The sequence below is a fragment of the Mauremys mutica genome, chromosome 4, assembly GCF_020497125.1.
Source record: "Mauremys mutica isolate MM-2020 ecotype Southern chromosome 4, ASM2049712v1, whole genome shotgun sequence".
NCBI lineage: Eukaryota > Metazoa > Chordata > Testudines > Geoemydidae > Mauremys > Mauremys mutica.
This window is the reverse complement of record NC_059075.1, coordinates 3,943,668-3,967,545: the sequence shown is the minus strand read 5'-3', so window position 1 is coordinate 3,967,545 and position 23,878 is coordinate 3,943,668.

The window sequence follows — 23,878 nt, the reverse complement described above, 5'->3', positions numbered from 1 at the left end:
CACTTCCCCACCTGGAAAATGAGGAGAATAATGTATCCCAAATACAATGGCACTCACTCTGGTTATGAAGTGGTCTCTACTGTGGTGATGAATGCTATTGAAAAGCCAGCAAGCTTTAGCACCAGGCTCTTTAGACAAGTTCTATGTGTGCAGTAAACACGCTAAGAAAAATAACCCAGGGAAAAAACACAGCACATGCCCAACAAGAGCTGTGAAAGTCTCCTGCAATTGTCTCTCTCCCAAAATGGGGCTTTGATCTACCTGAATTAATACATACAACAGCGGATGTTTCAGGGGGGGGATTATTAAAATGGCAAAACCTAGAGATTATTCAGCTACTTAAATTCATATCAACCCAGATTGTTTGATGCATTTCTGTAGCCATCTAAAGAAGCAGGGAAATGTACAGAAATTTTCCTTTAAAGGGATGAACAAGCATATCATGAGTCGGATTTCCCCCCTCAACACACACACAGCTGTTTCCCTGCGTCTCTGTCCTACCTCCCAATAACCTTGCTACCCCATTCCAAGTGGTGTCTTGAAACCTCAGTTGCTAGCTTCATTATGTGCACAGATGAGGAAGAAAACCATAGTTCATTTGTAACTGTGATTTATGATTGGAATTTGAACCTGGGTCCCAAAAGCAACTTACACTGCCATCCAGCATTTGTCCATTTCTCAAAATTAGTAGACTAGCAATTAAAGGCATTATATAGACACAACAGGATTGATTCTCATCTCAGTCCTGAGTGAGACTGGGGTAAAGCCAGCTGACACATTGGAATTACACCTGTAATTACACCTGGCTACACATATAGTGGAATTACCCCTGTAGACTAGATGACCCTTACAGTGCCTTCTAGCCCATGCTTCTATGATTCTGTGTAAAACTATCAGAGGGGTAGCCGTGTTAGTCTGGATCTGTAAAAGCAGCAAAGAGTCTTGTGGCATCTTATAGACTAACAGACGTTTGGGAGCATGAGCTTTCGTGGGTGAATACCCACTTCGTCGGATGTGCATGCATCCAACGAAGTGGGTATTCACCCACGAAAGCTCATGCTCCGAAACGTCTGTTAGTCTATAAGGTGCCACAAGACTCTTTGCTGCTTGTGTAAATCTAGTGTGACAGATTAAAACACACTGAGCTTGATTCTTGCAGACTCAAATGATGCTTATTTTGTTTGTAGTTTTCAGAAAATGTGTATTAGAAATATTTTGCCTGCAGTAGTCTATTGAAAGATTGATAGTCCAAACTCCAGCCAATACAGGAATGTGCTCCAAATAACAATTTAAAGAAGGTTGTCCTTTAGCTGTAAGCAGTATATCTGTTGCTTCAGCAGTTGAAATATTGAAGAATAGCAGAGGTATTTCAAATATAAAGTGTGTTGGGATCATGTATTACATAGTACAGTTTAGCAATATTTCATTTTCTGTGTAAGCAGCAACTGTCCTGAATAGCAGGATGGTGAATAGGCTACATCAGAGAATTTCACATGATCAGTGCAGCCTTCCATCACTTTCAAGAAATGCCTAAAAACGGCTTTGGAAGAATATGTCAGGCTCTTTCTAATGGCCCTTGTCCATCACAAACTTGATACTGCTGCAGCCGAATGTAGTCAGACACTCGATTTCAGGCTGGCATAAGAGTCCATCTGGGATTTCACAAGACTGTCTAGGTGGAAAGTGTCAGCTAACAAATGAGCAAGTTCTCCAAATCAATATGTGATGTGTTGTGTATGTGTAAGTCATGGCACATCATCAAGATTAGATTCTACCCCAACCAACCTGAAAAGGAAGCAAGCCTTTGAGACTTCTCTGTCCACCTGATGTGGGTTTTAAATAGATTGCTGAATACTTTAGTTACAACCTTCTTTTTAAAAAGCACGACACTTCTAAAGTATTGATGTAGAACCTAATTGATTTAGATCTACACCTTTTTATTTATCTGTCTAAGTCAGAATACCTTGGCACCATAAAAGTAAATGTCCCAACAACATTTTTCTTTATTTTCGTATTACAGCTCTGATCTTTATTCAGACTTTGCCAGACCCACTTGGGGTAAGAGGTCTATTTCACAAAGACTTTCCGATACGTATTTCCTTTTATCCAAATGGTGCTTTAGCTCTTCCGAGATAATATTTCTCAGGAAAAAAATTTACCTACATTTAAAAATCTGGAAGCAACTTAAATGCATAAATATATAATTGTGTTTCATTAGCAAATTGGGCTAGGAATAGTTTTCAGCTAATAATGGGCTATTTTCCCAGGTGTTGAGTAGCTGCAATTCCCATTGACTTCACTAAGAGCAGTGAGTGCTTAGTATCTCTTAATAGGCCTGTGGGGAGATCCTCTTTCCTTTACTGGCTTCTGGTCAGGCATCTGCCTTAGTTTCCCTACACTACTCAACACACTGTCTCCTCCCACTGGTGGTCCTCCGGCTGTCAGCATGATTGGGTCATTGATGTGATTTTCCCCGCAACTACATCACATAAAGTCCAACCCTTCCTCACTTACCAGAACAAATACAATCTTTCAGCCTTCCTCAGACTCTATAGCTCTTCCTCTGTTTACTCAGGGTGAGCCCTCACAGGTGCCCACTGTCTCTTCATCTGCCCTAGGCTATAATTCCTCATCTGACTCCCTCCTGGGCTCAGCAGTCCATTTGCCTTGTTGACACAGGAACAGGGACTTTCTCCTATCCTTGCTACAAGTCTCAGCCTGGACCCTAAGCGAGCACAAGTACCTACTCCCTTCAGCACCTCTCCACCACTCTGTCCAAGCTTCTCAAAGTACCCCTCCTTTCTCCATCCTGTTCCTGCTTTCTCCCAGCTCTCTTCCACCAGTCCTCCCGCCTCCTACCAGGACAAGCCCCACCCTAGTTCATATCTTCAATGCCCTCCCTCTCTCACTGAGCCGCAAGTGCCTTCTCCAGACCTGCTAGTCATATGATTCCTCAGTCAATATGACCTCAACAGCTCCTCCTGGAAGCTACATGTCCCATGGTTCTCCGCTCTTAAAGTCCCAAACGCTCCAGTTATGCCTGGGCTCATGGACATCAGCTCTTAAATGGCCCAGCACAGACTGATACAAGGTCATAAGTTTTTACAAGAGACTGGAAAATTCATTACACTAGTTTAGTATAGAAGTCTTAGCAGGAAACGATGTCCATGTGCTGTGAAAAAGCATGCATGCAGAGAGTAGCAAAAGCCTACCGGTATTTCACATAAAACCTGATTAGTGATGACAGCCAACTGTCAAGGAAAAAAAACTTGATGAATGCATAAATTATAAATAACAGAGTTTGACAGTGTTTCAGTATTGGTTAAAGTAACACAAGATCTTATAGCAAACCAAGATTAGGATTACTTTTGCTAGTGAGATTCAAGAAAAAACACAGGAGTCATTTTGAAGCATTGAGTGCATAACTGTGGTTAGTGTGGGTGGGTGGGTATGAGAGAGAGGCTTGATAGATCATCATTTCCTGGAAAGGCCTGTTTGTAATAAATTGATATTTATGTAGGTACAAGAGTAACTGTTTAAATTTCTACTCTTTAAATTACTTTTAGATGAACCATCCCTTAACTCTTAAGCAGCACATTGACTAGGAGCTGTAAGAAGGGTACATGGGTTTTTGTAGGTTCATGGGTCTATAAAATGTCTTCTTCAGAGAAGCAGAGAATTAGAATAAGTTCATGATAAAACGTTGATTTGTGATTTATTGCTGCTGGATGACTTCTGCCAGAAAGAGCTTTGAGGAGCTGAAGTTTGGCCTGTCATTCAAAGTTGATACCTTGGCTAAGTATTTTTCACAATGGCTACTTAAACTTAACTGTAAAGAAAGTGTCATCTTGTTTCCACCTAACCAACTGGTTAGTTCATTGACAGCTGCAGGTCCTTCTGAACAATCAGCCAGTCATTTCTGAGCTGTACCCTATTTATTTGGAGATAAAACTTGACCCCTCTCTGTCCTTTTGACAACACATCATGAAGACACACACCAAAATCCAGTCAAGAGTAGCATTCCTCTGCAGGTTTGCTGGAAATTCATGGGGCTCTAGTATTTCTACCTTATGGACATCGACCAATGTCCTAATGACTGCACCTGTCAAATACACTGCAGCAGCATGGGGCTCCAGTTGTCACTCTGGCAAGTTGGACTCAACAAACAATTCTGTCCTTCAATATCATCATTGGTGCTACCCGGACAGCTCCAACCTCCTAATCCTGGCTGGCCTTGCTCCTCTGGCAATTAGGCATACTGGCCGCATTACAGCATGCAGCCAACTATCAAGACAGCTTCCTTCACAATTGCATCTCAAAGCCACATCAAAAATGCCAGTGAAAGTCAAGACACGCCTTTTTCGAAATAGTTGTGTGTCTCAGACAATCCATCACAACCTTTCTAAGGAACAGCAGCAACAGGTGGTGCAGGACTATATTTTGGATCAATGGTGCATTTCTTGGCAGACAACTCAGAGCTGTCCTGCCAGATCAGATCTCACATGCCCCTCAGAATGAACTAAAAGGTCCTCCTTCATTACAAGATATATTGTGGTCACAGGCGGTTTAACATACATCTTTACCAGTGGGGCTTCTTTAACTCCCCATCTTGCTCTGTGGAGCACAAGAAAAAGCAGTGTGCCATCTGGTTATGGATTGCCCTCTTCATCATCTTGGTGATGGATGGACGCACTTGATGACTCCAGATGGTGCTGCCATGATAGAGTGGCTACACCACTTACCCAACATCTAATTCATTGTTTGTTCTGTTGAAAGCCATATGCCAGAAGAAGACTTCTGGATACATTTTAATATCCTATGTTAGAGTCATTCAATTAAAAACTTTGCAAGCACTGTTACATTCCCATCTCAGATTTACCAGCTGTCATTTAATAATAATTGGAGATATACCTATCTCCTAGAACTAGAAGGGACCTTGAAAGGTCATTGAGTCCAGCCTCCTGCCTTCACTAGCAGGACCAAGTACTGATTTTTGCCCCAGATCCCTATGTGGCCCCCTCAAGGATTGCACTCACAACCTTTGGTTTAGCAGGCCAATGCTCAAACCACTGAGCTATCCCTTGGCAAGGCTGATAGCACAGCCTACGATTAAGGTTGCCCAACACTTCCCATTATAAGCCCCTGTTTTCAGTTGCTTTTAACTGCCAAATTTTAGTTATTTGGACTGAAATTTTCCATGCTAGTTGTCTGCCTCAGACTGAATTTTTGGGGGAAAACTTTAGCCAAAACAATTAAACTCTTAAGGAGAAGGAAGCTAGGGGAAAATCCATTATTTTTCACATGTTAAAAAATTCTGGCAACTTATTTTGAACAGCTCTGGTGCCACTGGGCTTTGGAGCATGGACTTGAAATTTAGCAGGGGTGGTCTTTGTGTCAGAGAAGTGCCTTTTGCCATCCACACGAAATGCTCAAATTTAGCCTAGTTATAAACCAGGACTCGGCAGCCTTCAGCATGCGGCCCATCAGGGTAATCCGCTGGCAGGCCACGAGACATTTTGTTTGCATTGACCATCCATAGGCATGTCCCCCCACCACCCCCGAAGCTCCCAGTGCCAGCAGTTCACCATTCCCAGCCAATGGGAGCTGCAGGAAGCGACAGCCAGCACATCCCTGCAGCCTGCCGCATCCCACTGCTCCCATTGGCCGGGAACGGTGAACCACAGCCACAAAATGTCTCACAGCCTACCAGCAGATTACCCTGATGGGCCGAGTGCCAAAGGTTGTCAACCCCTGCTATAAGCCTTTGAAAAACTGCAATTTGCACATGCTCAGTAGAGACTTTTTAGATTTTACTAGCTCAGTTCCCAGAAGATTCCAGCTTCACTGAGCATGCTCCTAGTGCTGACCAAAATCACACAGTGACTGAGCATGCTCCATCCACTCACAGCTCTGACTGTGACCGCACCATGCCGATAAGTTAATTAATGTTTGTGAAGCACATAGATACTATAGAGGTGAGCACCATAGAAAAGCCCAGGAGAAATTAATTATTGTGTCTTCAGACCAGGGTTGTACACTGAGGAGAAAACTAAATATCGAATAGCTGCTCATTAAGTGAGTTCCAGCCATCCTGTTCACTGAATGATGCAGGGGCCCGTGGGGGGGACGGACAATATTTCATCATATAATTAAAGGCTGTCCCATAATGTATAGGACCTGGGGTGGGGAGCAAATTAAGGTTGTACAAGGAACCTTAACTCTGACATTTCCTAACTTTTGAGGGCTTGACTTTGCAACCTTAATGTTCATTTAACATTTTTTCTGTATGTAATATAACTTTCATTTCTAATTCTGATTTTTTAAAAAAACACTTATAAATGTCTGCATATTCTCACCTCTGTACGTCAGCTTTAGCAACTCAAAATCCAGTGGACTCATGAAAAATATGGTCTGGGTAACTGGTTAATTAAAACTGTGCAGCGGGCTAATGGCAACTGGAAAACAAGCTGCTGTGCTGAGGATATCAATGGAGTAAAGAGGGAGAAATCCATAAGAGCTGATTGACATTTGAAGGTACACCTTATTTATTTATAGAATCTACACTGAAATACAGGCCAGTACGCTGACGAAGAACTTCATTGATAAAGAGTGTCAGTCCCACGTTATCTAAATTACACTTAGATCCATGTTAATTACACTGGATTAACCAAACAGAAATCCCTTTCTAGAAAATAATGACTTTCATACACAATGTCGGAAGAGATGGGGCTGAATTCAAGAGTGCTTGAACTCAAGCAGGAAATTACATTTTCTTCCAGTTGCTCAAGTCATTAAAAAAAAGGAAAAGAGCTACAGCATTAAGAAACTTTTACAATAAAAATAGATTAATGATCACTTGAAAAAATGCAGATTGTTCCTTTTCGGTACAAGACCTTCTGTCGCCAGCAAAAACCAGTTACTAACCAACTATTCCAACTGCATTTACAGGAGTTTTCCTCTTCAGCTCTGTTACTGAATTATGGGAACTCCCAAAGCAGCTGCAGACTTTCCTTCTGGCCATTGGGATGCTGGCAACAACACAGCTGAAATATGAACATTAGGATAGTTTTGGCTTGTTTCCCAGTAGAATGAAATAAGAACCTTTGTCCCCTCCTAACCTCAGCATAACAATTCAAAGCCACAAGTGCACCAAACTCAAAGCCTAGATACAAAAACTCCCAGTTTGGGGATGTTTAGAATCTGGATATTAATTTGGCCTCCTGAGTCCATCTCTATTCAACACAAACCTCTACGACTGAGAAATAGTTCTGGATAATCTGCACCCCTTCTCCCTCGTGACTGCAGAAGTCTTCAGGAAATCAAAACCTGAAGTGCAGAAAAAGCTGCGGGAGATGGAGGACACTTGGTGGAGAAATAAAGCAACAGAACAACATGATCTTGCCGATACTAATAACACTTGAGGTTTTCTTTTCAGGAGTTAAAGTCCATTTACGGACCACAAAGAGCCAATAACTGCCCAATCCTATCCACTGAAGGCAGCACCCTCCTGACTGAGCACAGCATGATACTAGAAAGATGGAAAGAACATTTTGCAACTCTCTTCAATTGTGAGTCGAGCACAAATGATCAAATTCTAGACTCAATCGAGCAAAGACCAGATCAATTTGAACTCGAAGATCCACCAACTTTGGAGGAGACTACGAATGCATTTATGGAAATGGCAAACAGAAAGGCAGCTGGAGCTGACAAAAACCCAGTGTGACAAAGTTCCTCCTCTATCTTGGTGGGTCCTGCGCTTATTGGCAGATTTGCTCACCTCAGAGATCTTCCCCTCTGGCGGAACCCACAGTCTGGGTCAGCTCCTCCTGTGTCTGATCAGGAGTTGGGAGGTTTGGGGGGAACCCGGGCCCGCCCTCTACTCCAGGTTCCAGCCCAGGGCCCTGTGGATTGCAGCTGTCTATAGTGCCTCCTGTAACAGCTGCATGACAGCTACAACTCCCTGGGCTACTTCCCCCTGGCCTCCTCCAAACACTTTCTGTATCCTCACCACAGGACCTTCCTCCTGGTGTCTGATAACGCTTGTACTCCTCAGTCCTCCAGCAGCATAGCCTCTCCCTCTCAGCTCCTTGCGCCTCTTGCTCCCAGCTCCTCACACACGCACCACAAACTGAAGTGAGCTCTTTTTTAAACCCAGGTGCCCTGATTAGCCTGCCTTAATTGATTCTAGCAGCTTCTTGATTGGCTGCAGGTGTTCTAATCAGCCTGTCTGCCTTAATTGTTTCCAGAAAGCTCCTGATTGTTCTGGAACCTTCCCTGTTACCTTACCCAGGGAAAGGGGACCTACTTAACCTGGAGCTAATATATCTGCCTTCTATCACTTTCCTGTAGCCATCTGGCCTGACCCTGTCACACCAGCTAAAATGCTGAAATACGGTGGTCCTGCACTTCACAAAGCTTTGTTAGACCTATTTACGGTACTTTCTGCTGGGAAAATGAGAAAGTAAATACGGAAGTGTTATTTACTCCTCATAACACAAGAACTAGGGGTCACCAAATGAAATTAATAGGTAGCAGGTTTAAAATAAAAAAAGGAAGTATTTCTTCAAACAACACACAGTGAACCTGTGGAACTCCTTGCCAGAGGATGTTGTGAAGGCCAAGACTATAACAGGGTTCAAAAAAGAACTAGATAAGTTCATGGTGGATAGGTCCATCAATGGCTATTAGCCAGGATGGGCAGGGATGGTGTCCCTAGCCTCTGTTTGCCAGAAGCTGGGAATGAGCGATAGGGCATGGATCACTTGATGATTCCTGTTCTGTTCATTCTCTCTGGGGCATCTGGCATTGACCACTGTCGGAAGACAGGATACTGGGCTAGATGGACCTTTGGTCTGACCCAGTGTGGCTGTTCTTATGTTCTTACCCCAGAATTTCAAAAATGTCAAAATTGTAACTATCTACAAGTTTAAAGGGGACAGACACGACTGCAGCAATTGTCATGGCGTTTTGCTCCTCTATCTGGTAAGACACTGCGTAAGCTGTTGCTGAAAAGACTTCACGTTATTACAGATGATGTACTCTCTGAATCCAAGTGTGTTACAGGAGAAAGCTGATGAACAACAAATGCCCCTATACATTACCTTTGTCGACCTTAGTAACGCAATTCAATGGCAGACATCTAAACCTCCACCAATTCAAGGCCAAAAGCAAATCCCAGCAGAGTGAAGTAAAGGATCTACTGTATGCTGACAAACCTTTCAGAGAATGAGCTGCAACATTTGCTGAATTCCTTTGCCCATGCTGTATTCCTTTTTGGCCTCTGCATTAATGTAAAGAAAACAGAAATCGTGTACCAACCATTGACCAGAAACTCATCACCACCAGAAATAAAATGGAATGGCTGCCAATTAAACAACATCAAGTCTTTCTGCTACCTTGGTAGCACAGTTTCTGACAACGCCAGCATTGACAAAGAACTTTCAGCACACTTAAAGTCAGCTGCTTCAGCTTTCAGTCATCTACAAAAAGACTATGGACAAGATGGGAGGTCAAAGTGTCCACAAAATGCCATGTTTACAGAGCCGTTGTGCTCCCTATACTGGTTAGAGACCTGCCCCTTTAAAAACTTAACTGCCTGCAACAATGCCACCTACACAGTATAATGGGAATCAAACGGTCTGACAAAATCACCGGCAATAAATTACTATGGCTGGAAGCCATGCTAGCGCGGAGGCAAATGGCGTAGGTCTGCCACATTATACATATGGGTAACAATTGACTGCCTAAGAGAATTCTGTACAGTGAACTTGAAAAGGCAGTAGGAATGTTGGCCATCCCAAACTCCTCTACAAGGATTGCATCAAGTGGTACATACAATCTGCCGGACTGGACTTAATGACCTGGGAGGATATGGCCCATGACAGGCAAGCTTGGCACTCCGCTACGATGAAAGCAGAATGAGCATCAGAATATTGTTGTGCCACCTTGGCCAACAGGAGGAGGGAACATAGACACCAATTTGCCCTGGCATGTCTCCTGAATCCTACGTGTGGAAACTGATTTCCAGTTGTACGCGTGACAGTCATTATTCTGCACATATTCTTCCTCCCCTTTCACACAGACTTTCATGTCTTAGTAGAAGCACCAGCAACTTTACCAGAAAGTCTGTTCCTGATGATTTCCAGCTTGATTTTTCAGGCTCATGTCATGAGGTTCAGATAAACACCCTGGGTGAAATCCTGGCTCCATCAAATCAATGGCAAAACTCCCACTCATGTCAATGGAGTCAGGATGTCACCCCTGGACCTTTTGGGTGTTGTCTCAATGTTTTTGAGGCTGGCATATTGCTAGCAATATGCACAAGCCACTTTTCCAGCAATTGAAAATATTGCTTAAGAATAAGATAATTCAGTGAGATGACTATGTTTGATATTCACTCGTCTCTGCCCTATTGAAGAATTCATAAATCAAAATAATGTAACTATAACTAAAGGCTAAGTTGTGAAATAGTCCCATCACTATATCAAAGCTAGAAGTCACTTGTTTACTCCTCCTTATATGCCATAAGTGATGGTGATCCCATAGCAAGGGATGTTTTAGAAAAGCACTGATTGATCAGCGGGAGTTGAGTGTTACTTTTGTTTTGTTATGAAGACCCAAGTAACTTTGCTCATTGATTCAGTGGCAAGTCCACCAGGTAGGTAATAGACACTGTGTGTTTGCTAATCCTTTCTGCACGTGCACTTCGTGAATAGCTTCCCAAATCCACAGCAACAAAGTGAGGTAAATGTAGGATAAAAGTAACTTTTTCCTCAGTGAATAGCCCTCAGCTAGCATGATGCTGAGCCCCCTTGACCTGCCTTAAACACTATGAGAGAATTCTCAGTAAAGGCTAACCCTCCTCTCTACTTACATTTCACCAATTGCTTTCATTAGGAAACATAAGAGCTCTACCGTTTATTTACCCGATGCTCCTAGGTGCTCCGATTTCTACAAAATGGGCATTGACATGCGAGCTATGTAGTTGTGAGTTCTTCAGAATGGGGCTCTAATGAAGATGCTTTGCTTCTTCTTTAAACAACGATACTTTCCTCACTGAGGACTTTTGATTCTCCAGATTGCAGGCTGTGTGTTACGTGCACCTGTGCAGAATGAGTGCGATCTCACTACCCTGCCAGAATGACAGCCTTCGGAAATGACGGCAGAGCAGGAGAGAATCCAGATCTGCACATGCTCAAACAAACTTTCTTTAGAGCTAAGAGGCCAAGCAGGAGAAAGAATTTTGCCTAGCCTCTTTTGGGTCTGCAGACATGTGGCACATATCGAACATAACAGCACCCGCTTTACTGAGCGTGGGTGCAAAGAAAATCGTGTTAAGGAAAGGCATGGCCCAGCATGAGTGTTACCCTTTTGACACAGAGATTTTTTAAAACAAAGCTCCATAAACCTGTGGGAAGGGTTGGAGGGAAGTGTATGTCTTCCCTATCCATCCCAAAATGTCTACGTTGCATGTAGTGCTATTTGCTGTGTGGAAAATATGCTGGCCTGGCTTCATGGTGTCATGGGGGGAAAAGGGTGTCAGCGTGCTCCATTGTTTGCTGATGAACTTTAGTTCTCGATCCCAGAGCCACATGAAGTGCTAAAGGGTCAGAACATTTCAACCACACAATGCGGTTTTGTTCTCCCTCCTCTCCCCCTGATAAAATGTTAAAATTAAAAGGTCCCATTTCAGAAGTAAACAAAGGGAGCCATTAAAAGCTATTGCCATCACTGTTTTCTGAACTAGTTTGGTACAAGGGTTGGGGAAGAGACGACACAGCAGTAATAAATCGTTACTTTACTAAAGGCCAGTGCTAAATAACGAGACAATGAAGACAAGTGAACTAAGTAAGTCAGTGGCTCAGAATCAGAGGCAATAGTTTTGCAACTGAGTTACCATCAAAGCCGAGGAACCTGGTAAAAGATGCATTTTCCACCCTATCTTTTTATGGAGCTGCGGGACTCGATTGCTTTGATGTAGTGAACATATAGGCTGTGCAATGTTATTGAAGTCACAATGCAGCCAGTTTACAATGATTACGGTTTCCGATTTTTCTGATAATTAGCTACGTAACAAGAATTTTCGTACAACTTGAGGGTAAAAGTAAAAGCGTGACCCGAGAGAGGAGCTGAAAGAGAGTTGTTCGGCAGCCAATCGCATTCACCAGCTGAGCATCCATTCATTTGCATATGTAGAGTATAAAGTATCCAGGGCTGGAACCATCAAGCACTATAAGCTTCCTGAACTGGCAGGCAAGGTTCCGGAATCTGAAGAGTTTGACGATTCTTCTAAACACAGGCCTGGAACAACTCCAGCTCAGCAGTCAGTGCTCGGCAATTAGTGTAGCTGCTCCAGTGCTGACTCCAAAGCGCAGACAAGGGTATGCCCCCACTGAGCTAACAGACATTTACCCCTGCTTGGGGTATGTGGTAGTGCAGCTTGATGCATGCAGATTGTAGTAAGATGAGGCCCTGAAACATAAACTCTTGTATCAAGGGCCCAGTCTGAGGCCTGAAGCCTGAACCAAAGTACTTCCAGGCACTGCTAAGCAAAACCTGGGCTGTGAGCCAGAAGCAGGTCCCACTCACAGAAGTTGGCTAGAAGAGGGCTGCTAGAAGCAGGTGCATCCACATATAAGTGCTAATAAGAGGAACTTGTGCCGAGATGGCACCTGGACAGCCCGATACGAGGACACTCCACAGAGATAACCAGGAACAGGCAGGTGCATCTTAAAGACAGGGTCAAAAGGACAGCATGATGGATAGATCTGTTTGTTTGAGACAACATGATCAAAGGGGAGACAGCCCCCAATGAGCGAAGGGGCTGTACCTCAATACGTCAGGAGGGATGAGTGATCTGTCCTGTAACTGTACAAAAGTAGGTCCCGGAGTGCACATCTTTGTCTGGCCTACGGGGCAGTGGAAAGTCCCACCACTGATTGAGCCGGTCCATTGCCAGGGGGCACAAATTCATAGTACGTCTGGTAGAGTCTACAGGAAACTATTACTGTGCTTCGTTTGACAATACACCTGGCTCGGGTTCCTTCGTACCTTACTAGAGTCTGTGGTCACTTGGGGTTCTCTCGGGGTTTGCTGTGTCAGCGATCTGCGCAGAGCCGGGGCAGCACACAGCAGGAACACGCACACAACTGACTGTTATAATCACTGAACAAGAGCAGAGCACCACACTGGTAGCTACTGACAACACAGATAATTCTTATTAACCCCATTTGATCTGCTTTGGATGCTCAACTCCCTACAACACAAGCAAATGAGGCACAGAGCAGAAAGGATAAAGCATAGTTTGCTAGATCCTGGAATTCCCAAGAAGCTAGATGCAGAATCCAGAGCAAACAAATGTTTGCCTTTAATGGCAGATGAGCACACTTGTGAAATCGCGTCTTGATAAATGCATTTAATGCCCATCTTTCTTGATAATGATGGACGTGAAAACAAAGTAAGACATGTAAATGACAAAATGCACTAAGAAAGGGGAGAAAGCACACAGCAATCACAAGAGGACACCAAATCTTCAGTGTGATGGACCAATTTCTCTGCACGTTTCTGATCCACAGACAATCAGCTATCAACACGCTTTAGTAGAGTGCCCATTGCAACTCAAACTATTGCTTTGTGGTCTCTTTTTCCCCTAAGGCAAAATTATAGGGGTGAGAGTTAGATTACAGGTAAACTCTCTATCATTTCCATCTAATGTAATCAAAATTATGATTGGTTAAATATTTTCTAAAGATTCTATAAACTGGTCAGAAAAAGAACAATAGGTTGCCACAAGAAATTTAAAAAAGTTCTGCAAAAAAGTCAAACTGTATTTAAATACTGTGAGTTCCTTCTGAAAAACAAGTGATGCTGCCTCTTAATACACCTACCTATTTATATGGATGCCACTACTGTACAACCCACCATTTATTTGTAATAATCCTTGGATCTACTGAGAACACAAGTACTGTCGCTCTAAATGCATGCTAGGATTTAGGGCATTGTCTCACACACTGTTTTCAAATAACAGCTTGCCCTGATGTTATTGGTGTTCAGTGAAAGCTGGAGGCATTGCTGAAAGAGCCTTCTCGGCAGATATTGGTACATTTGCATCCATATTAAAAACCAACCATCATCCACGTCCAAGAATTGGTCTTGGAATTCATCCATTTGGATCATCCAATTCCAAGAAGAGAGGCTGAGGGAACTAGGATTATTTCGTCTGCAGAAGAAAAGAATGAGGGGAGGGATTTGATAGCTGCTTTCAACTACCTGAAAGGGGGTTCCAAAGAGGATGGATCTAGACTGTTCTCAGTGATGGCAGATGACAGAACAAGGAGCAATGGTCTCAAGTTGCACAGTGGGAGGTCTAGGTTGGATATTAGGAAAAACTTTTTCACTAGGAGGGTGGTGAAGCACTGGAATGGGTTACCTAGGGAGGTGGTGGAATCTCCTTCCTTAGAGGTTTTTAAGGTCAGGCTTGACAAAGCCCTGACTGGGATGATTTAGTTGGGGATTGGTCCTGCTTTGAGCAGGGGGGTGGACTAGATGATCTCCTGAGGTCCCTTCCAACCCTGATATTCTATGATTCTAAGTGCAAAGACACAATGGATGAATCTATATCAGGACTATCTCCCATTTGAAACCCAGCCTTTAGAACAGATCTAGACTATGGAATTGGAGTGTCTTGCTATGCTCTTTTTTTTTAAAGGCCAACCAATGGATATAATGATTTATGTTAACTTGCTGCATTTATTTTTGCTCTCGGTATCCCATGTTTTTACTCTCTGCCATTTGGTACTTGGATACTCTTGTGCTGAATCCAGGATAGATTAGATTAGAGTCCAAATACAAGCTAGAGAGTCTAAAAGGAGAGGCTAGTGTGTGTCTGCCAAACAACAACACTGTCAAGTAGTGGAGGGGGGAGAAAATATTACTACAAACCGCCACCTTTCACCAAGTGTAATAGGCAGATCACATGCTCCCATTCTCATCAGAGCCTGTAATGGAAAAGAAAATGCCACAAAATTAATCATTTCTCCTGACAAAAAGTGTAATAGGAAAGGGGGGAATATTACATCTTTAAATCACACTCATTACCTGCTTAGCACTGTAATCTGGCAGGCTTCATTAAATGGCATTCCTGCTGGGCTTTCTTTGCTGTATCAGTGGCTGGGCTGCCAGAGCTCTTCGCTGCCCTGCTAAATAGCACTGCTGTTTATATTCGAGTACACCGACTTCAAGGCAGAGCTAACCCGTTCTGCCACTTGAAGAGGCACAGGCTCTCGAATCGCCGTGAGGCTAAGGGGATCTGTCTCTATAGCAATCCCGGTCTGGGACTGCAGCTCACATGAACAGCCCTGGACTAGTTTTCATTTCACTAGCTCAGGTCCCAGAGCAGGAAATCGGTGGCAACTCCTGCTTCAGAGCAGCTTGTACGATCCATGGCTTCACTGCTCCGGGACTCAAGCTAGAGAGATTGAAGCTACACTGGGTATGTCCACTTGAGCTGCAGGTATACCCACTGAGTGCAGTGCAGCCCTACCCTTAGAAAGAAACTGGCAATTTCTCAGAAACGCACTTCCTAGTTCACAGACTTGTATCTTCGGTGGTTTTTATAGGTGGACTTATTTTGCGGCTGGTTGGCTGTTTTCTTGTCATTACCGACCCTTTCCATTGTATTTGCTCTATAAAATTAATTAAGTACTGGATGGAGTGGAGGAAGCAGGGGATCCACATTTCCAGATGTTACAAAGGACCCGATCCGGCAGTCCTTAGAATCATAGAATATCAGGGTTGGAAGGGACCTCAGGAGGTCATCTAGTCCAACCCCCTGCTCAAAGCAGGATCAATTCCCAACTAAATCATCCCAGCCAGGGCTTTGTCAAGCCAGACCTTAAAACCTCTAAGGAAGGAGATTCCACCACATCCCTAGGTAACCCATTCCAGTGCTTCACCACTCTCTGAGTGAAATCCAATATCCAACCTAAACCTCCCCCACAGCAACTTGAGATCATTATTCGTTGTTCTGCCTTCTGGTACTACAGAGAACAGTCTAGATCCATCCTCTTTGGAATCCTCTTTCAGATAGTTGAAAGCAGCTATCAAATCCCTCCTCATTCTTCTCTTCTGCAGACTAAACAGTCTCAGTTCCCCCAGCCTCTTCTCATAAGTCATGTGCTCCAGCCCCCTAATCATTTTTGTTGCCCTCCGCTGGACTCTTTCCAATTTTTCCACATCCTTCTTGTAGTGTGGGGCCCAAAACTGGACACAGTACTCCAGATGAGGCCTCAACAATGCCAAATAGAGGGGAATGATCATGTCCCTCAATCTGCTGGCAATGCTCCCACTTATACAGCCCAAAATGCTGTTAGCCTTCTTGGCAACAAGGGCACACTATTGACTCATACCCAGCTTCTCGTCCACTGTAACCCCTAGATCCTTTTCTGCAGAACTGTTGCCTAGCCACTCAGTCCCCAGTCTGTAGCAGTGCATGGGATTCTTCCATCCTAAGTGCAGGACTCTGCATTTGTCCTTGTTGAACCTCATCAGATTTCTTTTGGCCCAATCCTCTAATTTCTCTTTGTCCCTCTGTATCCTATCCCAAACCTCCAGTGTATCTACCACCCCTTCCAGTTTCATGTAATCCTCAAACTTGCTGAGGGTGCAGTCCACGCCATCCTTCAGATCATTAATGAAGATATTGATCAAAACCAGCCCCAGGACTGACCGTTGGGGCACTCCAGTTGAAACCGGCTGCCAACTAGACTTGGAGCCATTGATCACTACCCATTGAGCCCAAAGATCTAGCCAGCTTTCTATCCACCTTATAGTCCATTAATCAAATCCATACTTCTTTAACTTGCCGGCAAGAATACTGTTGGAGACCATATCAAAAGCTTTGCTAAAGTCAAGAAATAACACATCTACTGCTTTCCCCTCATCCACAGAGCCAGTTATCTCATCTGGCAATTATGTTAGTCAGGCATGACTTGCCCTTGGTGAATCCATGCTGACTGTTCCTGATCACTTTCCTCTCCTCTAAGTGCTTCAAAAACGATTCCTTGGGGACCTGCTCCATGATTTTTCCAGGGACTAAGGTGAGGCTGACTGGCCTGTAGTTTGCTGGATCCTCCTTCTTCCCTTTTTTAAAGATGGGCACTACATTAGCCTTTTTCCAGTCATCCAGGTCCTCCCCTGATCACCATGAATTTTCAAAGATAATTCATTGAGGACAACAATTTCACTGCAAACAACAATTTCCTTTAGCCTCAATGCTACTCGTGGAGACTGCACAACCTTACCACACGTGGAGATGTCCGTGTCACTCATGGCCCAGCATGCTGTGAGTGTTCTTCCCTGATGTAGCTTTTCCTACACCATCCATGCTGTCAAGTATCAGAGGGGTAGCCGTGTTAGTCTGGATCTGTAAAAAGCAACAAAGAGTCCTGTGTCACTTCCAGATTCAATTAGTGCAATGGGATCTGCTACCCCTCCAGTCCACCTGGATAACTCAACACAGCAGCGTACCTTCGAAGTAGCATAGCCTTCAAAGAGCAAGCCCCCCTGGTGCTCTGGGATCATCCCTGGCTGGCAGAGTAAAGTCTAAAGGGGTTGGCTAAGACCAATACAATTCTAACATTATTATTTCCATTGTGCTACGCATTGTACAAACATAGCAAAGATGGTCCCTGACCCACACAGAGCTTATGATCAAAGTACAAGACAAGAGACATAGCTGGATAAATGTGACAGACAAGGAATCAAAGGGGACAATTATGACCTAGTATCTGCCTATCTAAGAGACCACTTCACTGTCTATGGCATAGTGTCGTAGTGGCAACCAGCTACGGCTCTTAGTTTGAAAGGGAGAGGGAATTCCCTCTAAAACCTTTGGTCCAAATTACCCTGAATCTGTTTACTTTGGTGTCTTGCGACACAGCCAATGTGTTTGCCCAAGCCTTTGGAGAAGATCATCATCCAGGGTATGTGTGTAGTAGGTGACATGGTATTTCTGTTCCTTTCTTTGGTAGGCTATTTTTTGTTACCTGGGCTGAGATGGATTGCAGGATTCATAATTTAGTGCAGATTATGTTTATTGTTAAATTCAATTACTGTCCCATCTCAGACACCACAGTGTGGCACTGCCTGGCAAGTGTTTGAAATGGCAGCCACTTTTTCCGTCTCCTTTCAAAATGCTGAAAGTCACTGGCGTAGAATAAAAATATTCATAAGAATATTTATCTTCCAGCAGCATTTACGGCTTAGTCGGAAGAATTTAAGTGGATAATAGCCATTCTGAGCTACATTAATTAGGGGAAATTAGATTGTTTTCCACTCTTAGGTATGTTGAAATATATTTATGAAAATATTTTGACAGCTGCCGGCAAATGAAAAAAATAGAACATGGAAAAATATTGAGACTCTCCCAGGAATACACCATTGTTTTGGTCCCTTAACAAATCATCTTCTATCCTCTCTGGAGGCTCCATTCAGGAGTGAAAATATTGTAGAATGTTTAAATGTTTAATTTTGGGAACAGTGTTATATTAATGTGCAGAGCAAATCTGGTTTATACTCAACTAACAGATCCATAGATAACAGCAATAGAGAGGAAAATGAGAGGAAGGGGACAGGGAGATGAAGGAGCAGAAGTTTCATAGCTAGACATTTGCTGGGCCCGGGCCTTGCATTCCACAGAGTGATGTTGTTTGCTGTGACGCTCAGGGATTATGCACCGCTACTGAAAGGCTGCCGTAAATTATAAATCAGCATATGTGCAAGGGAAAAAGACAACCCATTAGTAAACCTTTCAGATATAGATAGCCTCTCAGGAGATTACTTTGTACATTATTCACAGAAATAACTTTGACGGCATAAAGATTTGTAGAGCATTTCAATTGCCCTGAGATAATTAAGAATTTGTTCAGTGAACATAACTGGAAACCTAAAAGTCACAGTAGCTGAACAAATTATTCCAAAATCTGCATCATTTATTTGATGGCAGTCCAGTTTTGGAGAAAATTAACATAAGATGCAACTGCAGTAGCTTACGCTGAGTTGAGAACTAGAATAAGAATTTAAGCTGTTTTACAAGACTGCTGGAGTCTTTTTTCATAGGAAGCCACAGTCCTTGCTAGTAATAATTTATGCTGTAAACCACTCTTGAATAAAACTAAATGCAATTTTTGGCCCATATCTTGCAAAGCTGCCCGTATTTGATTCACTATAATTACAGCATAGACATTGAATGCTTCAGTAGATAAGGCAGTTGTACCTGGTGCATATGCAGCCAGCGATTTTCATTTCCAGATTTCTCTGTGACAGACTAGTTTAACTTCACTGAAACCCACTTGGTTAAAATGTGGCTTTGAATAATGAACTGACTCTCTTTTAAAGCAGACCTACCAATAGCATGACGTGAATAATGGTTTTCATTGACATCTAGCTCCACTATATTAACATACCTAAGGTTTATTATTCCTGGGCCAGAAAGGGAAATAGTCTGGCTGGATCACTGAAAGATAAACCTACTTTCATCCCTGTATTTAATGAGGACACATCAAACACAAGTAGCTTATTCCATCATACAAAGGATTGGTTATAGGAAAGAAGACATTTTGCAAAACAGAATTTAAAGGAGAAAAAGATACGACTGCAGTGCTGAGTAAATGGGATCGGGGGCGAGAGAGCTCAGTGTGGGACAGAAAGGATAACTAGTTTAGATTTATTTTTTTAATGTCCTTAATACACACCTCTCAGTCTCCTGCCTGCTTCAGTCTAGAACAGCGGTTCTCAAACGTCATTGCACCGTGACCTCCTTCTGACAAGAAGAATTACTATACGACCCCAGAAGGGGGAACCGAAGACCGAGCCCACCTGAGCCCTGCCGCCATGGGCAGCAGGGCCAAAGCTGAAGCCCCAGGGCTTCTGCCCTGGGCGGGGGGCATGTGACCTTAGCCCTGGGCAGTGGGGATTGGACGTGGGCTTCAGACTTGCTGTGGCCCAGGGCCAACACCAGCTTTGGCAACCCCATGAAAATGGAGTGGTGACCCACTTTGGGGTCCTCCCCACAGTTTGAGACTGTGTAGTTAAAGACTGCTGTCAAATCCTTCCTCACGCGTCTCTTCTGCAGACTAAATAAGTCCAGTTCCCTCAGCTTCTCCTCATACGTCATGTGCCCCAGGCCCCTAATTATTTTCCTTGCCCTCTGCTGGACTCTCTCCAATTTGTCCACATCCTTTCTCTAGTGTGTGTGGGGGGGGGAGCAAAACAGGACACAATACTCCAGATGTGGCCTCACCAGAGCCAAATAGAGGGGAATAATCACTTCCCTCGATCTGCTGGCAATGCTCCTACTAATGCAGCCCGATCTGCCGTTAGCCTTCTTGGCAACAAGGGCACAGGGCTGACTCATATCCAGTTCTCATCCATTGTAATCCCCAGGTCCTTTTCTGCAGATCTGCTGCTTAGCCAGTCGGTCCCCAGCCTGTAGCAGTGCATGGGATTCTTCCGTCCTAAGTGTAGGACTCTGCACTTGACCTTGTTGAGCTTCATAAGATTTCTTTTGGCCCAATCCTTCAATTTGTCTAGGTCACTCCAGACCCTATCCCTACCCTCCAGCATATCTATGTGTCCACCCAACTTAGTGTCATCCGTGAATTTGCTGGGGGTGCAATCCATCCCATGATCCAAATCATTAATGAAGATGTTGAACAAAACTGGCCCCAGGACCGACCTCTGGGGCACTCCGCTTGATACTGGCTGCCAACTAGACATTGAGCCATTGATCACTAACTATTGATCCTGATTATCTAACCAGCAGAGAATCTCAAGGAGACAACCACTGGATCGGGATTTGGTATTAGTCGTGTTTACTCTGCTACGCCATGCAATTGGATATATTTTTCACCATAAGACCATTTTCAGCCTGATTTGACATACTGTGCTGTTTTACTATGGCATTAAATCAACAGCAATATGACTTTTCTGGATAGGAAATGTAAATAAAAGTGTTTCCATTTCTAAGTGAGCAAAAGTCATTCATTGCCATGATGTACATTTGGAAAGACAATACAAAAAAGATTCCATCTTTGAATTTTGGTGGCAAAATTCATCTACGGAATTACATCAGTGTATCACAGTTGGTAACTATTTTGGACAAGCAAAACATGCTTTGGTTTGCTGTATGTTTTAATCATTAGAATCAAATTTTTATAGGCTGTGAATATACAGTTCTTCCAGTGCACTTTACTTTGTCATACCAAACCCCTGCTCTTCACGTCCTGAGCCTCCACTAAGCAGAGGTTCCCAGCTGCACCCAGTTGTGCGTAGTGCAAGCAAGGAAGGCACCACCTAACTTATAACCGTGAGCTAAGAGAGAAGCTCTCTACATGCTGCAGCTCCCTCTAACCCCTGCTACAGCCCTGCTGCTGGAAGTCTGTCAACCTTTTCCATAGGCATTAATATTATTGCTGTGTTGACCTTTGATGCTCCTGCCATTTTGGAATTTACGGATCAGCAAGCACCAGTAAATCTTGTGAGAATTAATGCAAATATAAGGCATAGTCACTACCATCCTCCCTCAATAAAGAATAGCTTGCTACAGAGTTATTACAGAGACAATTTATCCTGATTGCTGGAGAGATGAAAAGCCCAAACTTTAAGCAATAAGCTGGCGTGGAGAAATCAATCCTGTTTTACACTGCCCACGCAGAAATGGGTTACACTGCTGCATGCTGTCAGCAGCAAAGGTGTGATTGAGCCAGCAGTGCAATGCTGCTAAAAATAGCACACACACACACTGCACCCAATAATCCATCCTGGCATCGCTTGCTCTCACCAGATCTCACATCCACCACATCTCACCAGGCCCTGCCTGTGCCTGGAATATTAACATACTGGTCACATTTGACAGAATGTTTCTTCTCTTTTATTTATTAAAAAGACAGATCACTGGAAGAGTTCAGAAAGTATCAGAGTTTGCTGCCGTCTCATTACAACTCCATCCTTCAGCTCCAAGCATTTTTAATGCTCTAGTCATTACGATAATCACTATATGGCACATTATAATTAAGGTCATGACACAGGAGATTTTCTCTCCAATAATGGTTGTAACTACAGACACTCCCTGGGTTCCACAAACCCGACTTACGCAAACCCGCACTTACAGGAAAAGTTCCATAAGCAAGTGGGTTTTTTTAATTATTTTTTGTGTAATTGTTGGGTATACATCCCCGACTTACGCAAAATTCGACTTACGGAAGGTGTTCCAGAACAGAACGCTTACGTAAGTCAGGGAGAGTCTGTATCAGCCCTCGAAGCCTCCCCAGGTTAGGTTCCAGTCACACACCCCCAAAGCGCAGAGCCTTTCACAGAAAATCTTCCCTCCCCAAGGTTTGGCTTCAGTTTCAGACACAAGCGTGGTGGGATTTCTCTGTCTGCACTGGAACAGTTCACTCCTCTTCGCTAAGACATGGCCTAAGTGAGCTGAGCTCAGTTCCTGGCTCTTCTGTGTGATCTCGGGCCACTCACCTCATCTGTCGGTGCCTCTTTTTCCTATCTATAAAGTGGGGATGATGCTTATTTACCCCCTGGGAGTTGTGAGGCTCAAACCATAACTACCGGGAAGCATTCAGACACTATTGTTACGGGATATACAGGTACCCAGCTAGGTAGGTAACAGCTCCGTGGAGGACGGCGAAATGCAAGTCTGTGCTGCTGTCTGATAGGCTACCTGCTAACCTTCATCATCCCAAGGTTTTGCCGCAAGAAAACCAGCAGCTTCCGACTCGTGTACCCACGTGGTTTCGATCAAATTAATTAAACTGGAGTGAACTATGCTGAGAGGGGAGGTTTGGGGGGTTTGAAACCTTTCAAGGCTCCATAGAGAAGCTGAATAAAGATATGAAGCAGAAGGGTGTCTCCTTTCCCCCACACTCCCCACCCACCTTCCAACACACAAAACCTCATGGGGGCTTGCATGGGCATTCATGTGGACAGTCCATCAGGACCAGCAGAGTGGGACAGCTCCTAAAGCAATGTCTCTCTGCTTTTAAGGAACAGTGCTGTGGACATGGTTTCACTGGGTTTATAGCATAGAGCACTCGAACTAAAAGGGGCCGAGTGCGAGCCAGAGGGGGCAAAAAGGGGAGGCCATTGCTGGAGGACAGGAAAAGACACATTGGCTGCAGCTTCTGGAGGGCTCAACACATTGCAAATATTTGACTGAGTAAATAAAGGAATCTGCAGCATAGGTAGCTGGCTGCTGTGGAGGGAGACAAGCCATTTAAGAGGAGCAGGTTTTTTTCAATCTAGCTACAGCGAGGCTGGTGGGCTCTCTGAAGGACTGACAGAGGCAGGCAGCTGGAGAGGGGAAGAGAAAGGGGCTAGAGGAGAGAGGAAAGCAGGCAAGACGTCTTCGGCTAGAGAGGCAAGAATAAAGCTGAGCTGTGGGCATGGAGGGACCATGCAGGAGCTGGGAAATATGGCAGTAGGCCACAAGTCAAAAAGGGATTAGACATTGACACAGATAACAAGAATATTCAGAGTTAAAATAGTTAATGCCCACAAATAACGGGAGAGATATTAAGGCCCGTGCTTCGTGGTTCAAGTCAATTCCTTGTGAGGAGGGTGGAGGAGGAGAGCTAAAGAAGAGGGCAGATTACACCTCGTCTGTGTAACGTGAGGTAGCGCACAGCTTCCTCCGAAGTATATGGTCCTGGCTACTTTAAGGATTCTGGTAGAGGTGGACCATGGGTCTGATGCAGTCTGGCAATTCCTGTGTTCCTAGGTGAAGAGGAGAGCGTGCTGGTTTCATGCCTATATGGGAGAAAGAGGAACAGAAACCTTTGCTGCGGGCAGCTTTGGGAAGGAGAAGACA